The sequence below is a fragment of the Pygocentrus nattereri genome, chromosome 25, assembly GCF_015220715.1.
Source record: "Pygocentrus nattereri isolate fPygNat1 chromosome 25, fPygNat1.pri, whole genome shotgun sequence".
NCBI lineage: Eukaryota > Metazoa > Chordata > Actinopteri > Characiformes > Serrasalmidae > Pygocentrus > Pygocentrus nattereri.
The window spans coordinates 15060482-15069899 of NC_051235.1; positions in this window are offsets into that span (position 1 = coordinate 15060482).

A 9418-nucleotide genomic window follows, 5' to 3' on the forward strand; every position below is an offset into this window, starting at 1 on the left:
TAATCCACTGCAATTATATGTTTAAGCTGTACACACTTGTAAAAGATGGTTCTCCAAGGGTTCTTCAAGAGAAGCAATGCTTATATTTAAAGAAAGAGTAATATATATATATATATATATATATATATATATCGATGGATGGATGGATGGATGGATGGATGGAACAATTTTATACTTAGATGGTATTTGCATTGTTGAATGGTTGTGCAGATTGATGGAGAATGTGTTGTAAAGTATATGGTTCTATATAGTACCTGAAGAATCATTTAAGCATAAAATATATTAAACCCATGGTTCTAAACAGAACCATTGCTTTTACCTAAAACCCTTTAAGATCCATCATTTTTTAAATGTATATTGACTACCCTGCTTTGACGTCAGTCTTCCATTGCTCTGTTTTAAAACATTAGGTTATAAAGGTGCAAATAATTACCTGGGAAAACTTTTAGGAAACGGATGTTAAACTCAAATGGATTTTCCATGTTAAAATAAACAAGTAAACCTTTATAGGTGCATCATCACACCTGTGTGTGACTCATTATGAAAGGCGTTGCCAGTAGTAACAATTCAGCTGTGCTCAGCTGTCAATGAATTCTCACAGTTTGTAACTATTTAACCATTCAACTGAGTGAGAACAGCATTATACAATAAAAATAACATTATATTACTTTATTGAGGTGTTTTGCTGACTATTCATTCTGTGAATCTGATCCCTTAAATTTGTCACCAGACAGATGTCCATGCTGGCCAGAGTGAAGTATGTAAGTGTGTAGTATCAGTGCTTTCTGTCTTATACTGTATTACCTATCACTGTATAAAAGATGCATGAGGCTACTTTTCTTGTTAGATTGACTGTGATTTTTTTTTCAGAAGCTCATTCAAAGCACAAATCAGATTAGTAAATGCTGATTGTTAATTTGTTTAATCTGAGTAATAATAAAACACAAGGGACATCTCTGTTTTCTTGTTCAAAAACAGTTAGATCATGTTCTTTGTGCATCAAATAAATGTAATGGCATTCAGAAGTCATGTGATTACAGGGGAAAAGCAGAATAGATGGCAGAAATGGACATATTTTTGCATCAGCCTTAACAATCATAAGATTAACAATGCAGTCAGCCCCATATGCTTTTTACATCATCATTACTTTGTAATTACAAGGAAAAACAGCGTTATACTAAGTCCTTCTGAAATCAAAATCAATATTTTTACATTATTATATCATGTTCTGATTCATACTTGTGTTGATGTCTTTCAAAACACAAAATTCTTGTTTCACCGTAATCTTTTCTCAAAGTGTAGTGACTTTTATTGGCTCTAAATGTTGTCTGATGTTTGGTTGAATTAGCGTTTTCCAAGGACAGCTAAAAATGATTCTGACCAATAATATTTTTGCACGTTTTCCCTCCAATCCCCCCACACTGACCCGTCATCATTGTCATTATGCTGACAACCCATGTTAGCATGACAGATGTAGTTGAAATATCTGGCGGTATTTATTTTCTCTTCTGAAGTTTTCTGCCATGCTGTAAAGATGTAACAGTGATGCTGTGATGCTCTGAGGCTGTGAGCTAGGGCAACTAATTTTGGAGCAACAGGCAATGACACACACACTGTCCAACTCTTTCTCATACACATTAGGCAGTTACACTCATACACAGGTTTATTTTAACCATAATTTTATTTCTTTAAGTCTTCTTCTGTGACAATATAAGAAAAGCAAGAGCAATATGGGTGCAAAAAGGCTAGCCTGCTAACCAGTGCTTTAATTTGTCTACATCTTAAAAAAATGTATTAAATTAAATAAAACAAGCCTTCACAAATCAAAAACATCATACAATCAAAAGATTTTACAGAGAGAGATGAGGGGAAGGCAGGCACACATATACTGGAGTATTGCGTGCCAGCTGGAAGCCACAGAGTAAGATATCATACCTGTGTTTGTGTGTGTGAGGTGGGTCAGAGGGATGCGTTTGGGGGGTGGCTGAGGGAGGTGGGGGTTGTAGTATGTGAGGTAACGTGGCTCTGGAGAATTTGTCACTCTTCCAGCACAGCCGCTCCAGCATGCACTCAATGAGCTGCTGCTCGTTTGAGGGCTTTATATGTCTGCACAACATATGTGTGTCTGCGTGTGTGTGTATGTGTGTGTGTTTACTGATTAATCCCCAAAACTGAAGAACATAGCAGATTTCCCATATCCAAAGAAACCAATATTGCATTCACACACACACATACACACACATACATTGAGTTTGATGTTTGTTTCAAACTGTACTTTTTACTGCCCAGTCCTCATAAGGACATTAAGGTGCATGTTTTGAATGTATTGTATTTTTGTGACATCATAAAAATAAATGCATTTTCCTAAATTTTCCAAACATCTTGTAATGAGACAATGGCTTAATATCTACCCATTCAAAAATCTCATTGTTACTGCATATTACTCCTGTCGATAATTTTTTATTACAAGGTATTTCACAGGTTCTTGTGAAAGTGTGTATGTTTGTGTATGAAAACCAATAAACAGTTTGTGTGTAAAAACCAAAACAAAAAACTAAGCATTTACATGCATTATATACACCTATTCAGCCTAAAGCAGTTTAGCTCCTCCCACTCACACTGAAGTTATTTGGAGTGTTTCAGTCTGGTGTATTTTTGTTTTATGCATGCATGCCCACAGGCCTGAGCCTTTGAAGGGCCTTGTGGGTGATTTAAGATAAAATCTAAACAGCTGTTTTGATTTGCTATGGAAAGTTTACTAGTGGCACTGAAAAATGGACTAATTTTAAAATTGTCTTTGTGTTGTGGTCGATCAGAATCCTGACAGTCTCCAAGTCTTTCCGTATTGTCCACTTCATTTTCTTCTGCAATCACTGCTTAGCAGCTGTTCCAACATCTGCCCTTACCTCGGATAAGCTTTCAGAATTTTTAGCAGTGGGTTACTTATTTTTTTATATATTTTAAATTTTACAGTTAGATATTCAAACAGTGTGCCTGGTTGGTCTGTAAAATGTATATATATATATATATATATATATATATATACAATTCTGTATGATCTTTTAATGCCCAACACCCTGGTTAGTATGCTGCCATGATAATGCTGCATGGGCCTTATGCAGCCTGGGCCTGTCTGTCTTTAATTGTAAGAGAAGTTGGAAAAAAGTCATGCATAAAAAATTATGACTGACCTCAGGGTAGAAAACAAAACAGAAGGATTATCTACCTACTTACTTATTTGCTTACTTACACTTTTACTTTTGCATGTTTTATACAACATCATGGTTATGTTTAAGTTTTAGTCTGATGAGCTTTGATGAAGTTGATGGAGAGGGGTAGTTAGTGCTGCCTAAATGTGCCTTTTCTTCATTCCAGTGCATATCTTCTATTCACTCAGTGAATAACAAACTTGCTGTTCTTCACTAGCAACTCCGTATTGCAAAGCGTTTCTATTGGCCTGCTAAGGATGAATAGGGATGGGGGGATGGACGAGGGAGGGGCGGAGTGAAAAACATTTTTCAGATGTTAACGCAGATTGTGTTTTACACTTTCAATCGTCTAAACAGACAGAAACGAGGGGTCTTTCAGAGGAAAATGCACAGCATCTGTAACACACACATGCACACACAACATAAGGAGCAGGGAACACTGTGTTTTTCAAAATAAAGCTTGTGGTGGGAAAAAAATTGTCGTAATAAAAAAGAAGCCACAGCAAACAGAGCTGATTAATCTCCTCACACACACACACACACACACGCACACGCACACACACACACACACACACACACACACACACACACACACATACACACATTTCTCTCTCTCTCTCTCTCTCCACTTCAATACCTGATGATGTCATGGCTCTTTGTGAGGATACAGGAACTCTTCAGATAGACTGCCAGTCATGACCCTTCCTTTCAAACCAGCCTTTTTTTCCCCTCTTCCCTCTCATTTCTTTCATTCTTCCTCCATCTCGCTTTCTCTCGCGCTTCCTCATAGCTAAAGTGTTTTATTGGTTGATCAGGCAACCAGCCTATGTTACCTTTCTCTGCTTTGTCGGTGGTTTATAAAGCACAAACCTTGTCAGTTTTGTTACAAAAATTAAATGGCAAATACATTTGGATCTACTTTTCAAAAAGACTTATATAATTATAATAATAAAAAAAACAGCCTTGTAAATAAGTAATACTTTCAGATCACTTAAAAAAAGTCACAATACATATATTTATTATCATACATAACATTGTTATCAGCCATAATGATATATATATATATATATATATATATATATACATATAAATTTCATAGGATTTGCTTTTTTTTCACTGCTTCTGCCCAAAATCTGAAAAAATCTGGCAAACAAATGTGAAAATCAGTCTGTTAGTCTACACTCCTCTAAAAGTTTTAAAGTTTTAATCCTTTTGAGGGCCTTCATGTAGGCCCATATTTAAATTCCTCTTCTATTTACATAACTTAGATATCATCATCATCATCCAAAAAAAAATATAAAAACAAAATGTATCTCCCTGTTTTGTTTTTTTTCAAAACTATTTGAACATAACTGCTGTCCTTCACAAAATGTGAAAACTGAATGATGAATGGACCAATAAAAATGTTTCAAAGTCAGTAGTTATTCAACTTCTTTACATATGCTTACATTAAATGTTAATAAAGTTTTTGCCATCTCCTGTAAAGTTACTACTTTGTGTTATGTTTTTCTACTACATAATTTACATTAGTTACTGGATAAATGTCAGTAGTTAATTTATAGTAGATAATGTAAAATGTATAATAGTTAATTGTGTGAAATACATCAGAATTTTATTGAAAGTTTATTAAGATTAATAATAGGGATGGCAAAATACAACGTTTTTCTTATCTACCGATACTGAACCCTTAAACCAATATCAGTGCAATCTATTTTTCTTTAAAAACTACTAAGCTGTAAAATATTTGATATTATGTTAACATATTGCTATTCCAAATTCAAACACTCCTGCTTTTACTATGTCATGTTATCAAGTGGTTACTGACATTATGACATGATTTTATAGTCACTCTATACTACATTCGTACCCAAAGTTGTATGCAAAAATTTGATCTGTCTAATGACACTGCAGCTTGGCAGTATGATTCTGCTTATGTCTTAAGATAAGAAAGAATGAATGGAAGAAATCACACAATGACGATGCATACATGCTGTGCCCCCTGTAGTGCTACTCATACAGTACATGTCCAATTATACCTGCCAAATAGCCATTCATCCACCACTGCCTCTCTCTCTCTCTCTGTCTACCCATGGTGAGTGATTACAGCGTTCTTATATAGCTAATTGGCCTTGCTGCTTATTAGTGATACTATTATGCAGCCGCTGTGTGTAGTGTGCACGTGTGTGTGTGTGTGAGAGAGACTGCACTGAGTGCTATCCATAATTCAGAGGATGTGGTAACATCAGTGCTTTTGTGGCCTCATGTGCCCTCTTATCCTTCCCACCACAGCCCACTCCTTTCTTCTTTTTCCCTTTCGCCCCTTATCACTCAGCCTGCTGTATACATTATCATTCCTCATTCTGTGTTTATAGACACAGTTTATAGTTTTTTTCTTTCTTTTTCCATTTGTTAATAGTAACACAGATACAACCAGTAACAAGTAACAACAAATAACAGATACAATCTGTACATTGATCAAATTGTTTTAAAGCAAGAGTAGGGTGAAAAATCTATTTACACTCATTTTTTGTTCTGATATTTTCTGTTCTGTTAAAATTAATTGTGTCCTTTTTTGATGGACTTTAAATGCTTAATATCGTTGTGCAAAACTTGTTTAAGATGTTCAAAGGCCAGGGACCTCCAACGGGCCCAAAGTTTTATTATAATCTTCCATAATCGAAGAATAGCTCACTCGGTTTCCACTGTCTCTGTAGTTACTGAGTAATGAGGCTTTGTATGTAATAAGGGATTTTAAGGGGTTAAATATAATACCATCTCTGGAAGGCTGGCCTGGTTTAATTGCATTCATAACTTCACAAAAAGGCTTTAAAACACTGGTCTGATTGTATAGTGCTGCTTTTTTCTCCGGAGGGGAGCTCTCAGAGCCTTCTAGGCCTTCAGAAACAGCCTAATGATTTCTGGAAACTAAAAAAATACAAGGAATTTTAGTTTATTTTGTTCATTAAAATCATTATTTAACCCCTTAAATGAACAGGCTAAGGCTTGTTCACTATTCAGTAACTACATGGACTTCAGTGCAAACTGAACTGAACTACTCTTAGGTTATAGAAGTGTGTAATAAAACTTTGGGCCTGCAAGTGGACCCTGCCCATTTAAGGGGTTAACCTTGAAAGTACTGCAGTATTACCTTAGGTTCATAAGAATGGGATGGAATCTAAATTTTGTTTTAAAGATTGGATGGAATCTATTTTTTTTTTAAAGATTGGATGGAATCTAAAGGGTTAAAGTGAAAAAATGCCCAGTAAAAAGTGGCAAATCAGGATTTGTGGTATTCAGGTAGATATAGATAAGTAAACTGTCCTATTGGTAAGAAGGAGTCCTAACAACCATCAGCATGATTATGAAGTGACATATCACGTCTTTGATTTGCTTTGCTTTGATTTCCAACAGAATCAATTTAATGAGGAAATATGTTCTTCTAGGTCTTCAGGAAGTCCTGGATATATCACTGACTAAATACGAGCAGTAGCTTAATCAGTTGCTCGTTAGAAATGGAAAACTGCAGCAGAAGCTCTGTAGCAGGCCTCTCTACTGAAAGAGTGGCTGTGAAACTGCTACAAGGTAAAACATATGCTTATGTGTCTGTCACAAGCTTAATGTAAAGCATGAAATGTCCTTTAGAAGCTTCAAATGTCTGTATTTATTCTAGAACTGCTAACAAATGTTATTGTGATTTAACATCAGCTTAGCACTATCAAACTCCTATAATCCCATAGGAATACTACCAGAAGTTAACAATATCATAAAATAATAATGACATATTGTCAATGTAATTGTTTAATAGGATACTTCTTAGGATTCGGTCTGTTTTTGGTTCTTATGATGTGAAAAGATCACTTGAATATAATTTAAGTTTTTATGATTAAAATCAGTTCTGTATACACAATATTACCATAACATACTGTCCCCTAAGTTAGACGTATTAACCCAGTAAGTATGAGATGCAAACTACATGATGTTGTGTCAATACTTTGGGTAGCAAGTTTCAATACAGTTTTGCTGAATTACGTTGAAATGTCCAACAAATTCTACCTTTTAAGAGATTATAGCTTTTAGCTGTTAAAAGAGTTGTACAAGCGCTGTGGCATTATTTCGGGTTAAATAAGCGAGTAACTAGACAGTCAAACTAAATTACATGACAGGTTCTAGATAACAAGCAGTTAAAACATATAATAAAACATCTCATAACAGTTAAGTGGAAGAAGAAAGAGGATGACCTTACCAGCACAAATGAGAAACATACTTTGTCCAATCTGTCAACTTCATTCCTTTTTTAAATGGACTAAAGAAAACAGCATTATTATCAGCTGCCAAATCTGCCACACAAAACCTGTCGACATCTCCGTTTTACACAACTCAACTTCCACCATAAAGGGGCATATGAGCAGTTAGCTGACTCCTCGCAAATTCTAGCTAAAGTGGTACTGTGTCCTTTAACAGCTTTCTCCTTACTCTGGTGGGTATTTATTTAACTTGCTGTTATGAATATTTTATTGCAGGTGTCGGTCAGCTAGCTGCTTTAGTAAACACAATGTCCACCTTATGGTTTACCTGTATAAAGTACAGTTTTGATCTATTCTAAAGTTAAAATTGCCACAACAAAAGTGGAACTTACTTAAAAATGTATTAACAAAGACATATTTAACTCTTAATATCACCTTACAGATGAAATATTTTATCAGTTCATCACAGAATGCATCTTGACTATTGAAGTCTTTCTCTTTTTCTCAATCAGTCTACACAGAAAGACATGTAAATATGCACTAGCAGAACATACTGTGCTCAGTCTCAGGACTTAAAACTTTTCTTTGGTCACATAATATCATTTTTTGGCTTTAGTTTTATTTGTACAGATTATTTCCAATGATATAGCAATGACATATTCATGTGGGGTAAAATGGTGGTTCAAAGACATACGAGTCTTATATATAATATGTGTCTGTCTGCTATCTAGAACCGGACTGAATCTGGGCTGTCAGAAAAAAAGCATAATGATTCTTGCTATTTGCTTAAAATGTTTTTTTGTTTTTTTTTTGTCGTCATGGTTTTCTTTCCTATAACGTGTGATATTACTGTAAAATGTAGGGTGAGTTTGTTTGTACTTACCACTTTGTTACTGCAAATAATTTCTCCATTAATGTTATTATATCTTACTAACTCAATAGCTAAAACCTTTTAGTCATTTCAGTGTAATTTGGTTGGACTGTCCTGGAACCTACTTCTGTTTTCCCTAAAATAGTAACACAGTACTGTGTAGGAGTTTGTAACACATACTTACTCATTTAATAGCTAGAACTTCCTGGGAATTTCAGTGTAATTTAGTTAGACTGGCTTGGACCTTGCCATCATCTTACCGAAACAATTACCTACAACTTGGTTAATAACTACAACTTAAGGGACTATAAAAATAAGCCTTAACAAAATTCCTGATATTAACTTTTCCAGAACTGCTCCCACAAACTGCCCTTTTGAAACCTCAATCTCTGCCCTTACCAAAGTCTGTTTATGCCTCTGGTGTTTGCTAGCTATGAACCTCTACTTGAAGTGAGTTGATGGTTACATAGTCCTATATTTCTGTATGTCAAACTGTATTAGAAACCACATAAATAAGTTTGAAATTGCTTGATATAGTTTGAGCTGAGGATGTGATGATTAAAGCATGCACATTGCACTCTGCAGATTGGTGGGTATAATCTCCCACATTAGCTTTTATAGCTACAGTGCAAAAATCACAAGGCACACTTTAGAAACCAAATACGTCTTGGCTGATCAACTAGGGGTTGGTGGAAAATTCTGTTCATAATTCTTCATTAAACTACTCATCTTAGAGCATCAGTGGTGTTTCATATTGAAATAGAAACAATTTGTTGGTTGTAGATTGTCATGACCCAATCATTTGGACCCCAAAGCTTATTTAACATCCAAATTCCCTGTGACCTCTCACCTGTGGGATTAAGGTGGATTTATTCCCCCAGGCAAGTGAATGTAGAGAGCATATTTTCACCTTAAAGATCATGCAGTCAGGTAAGTTAGGGACATAGGGGCTTAACCTTTGTCCCACAGAGGCTTTACAACAAGGAATTACAAAGTTCACACTTTTAGTCTGAATTTATGCCATGACCACAGTGGATTTCAAATGGAGACTTCGGCCTCAGTGTGCCTGTTAAATAAACAACTAAATAAACATG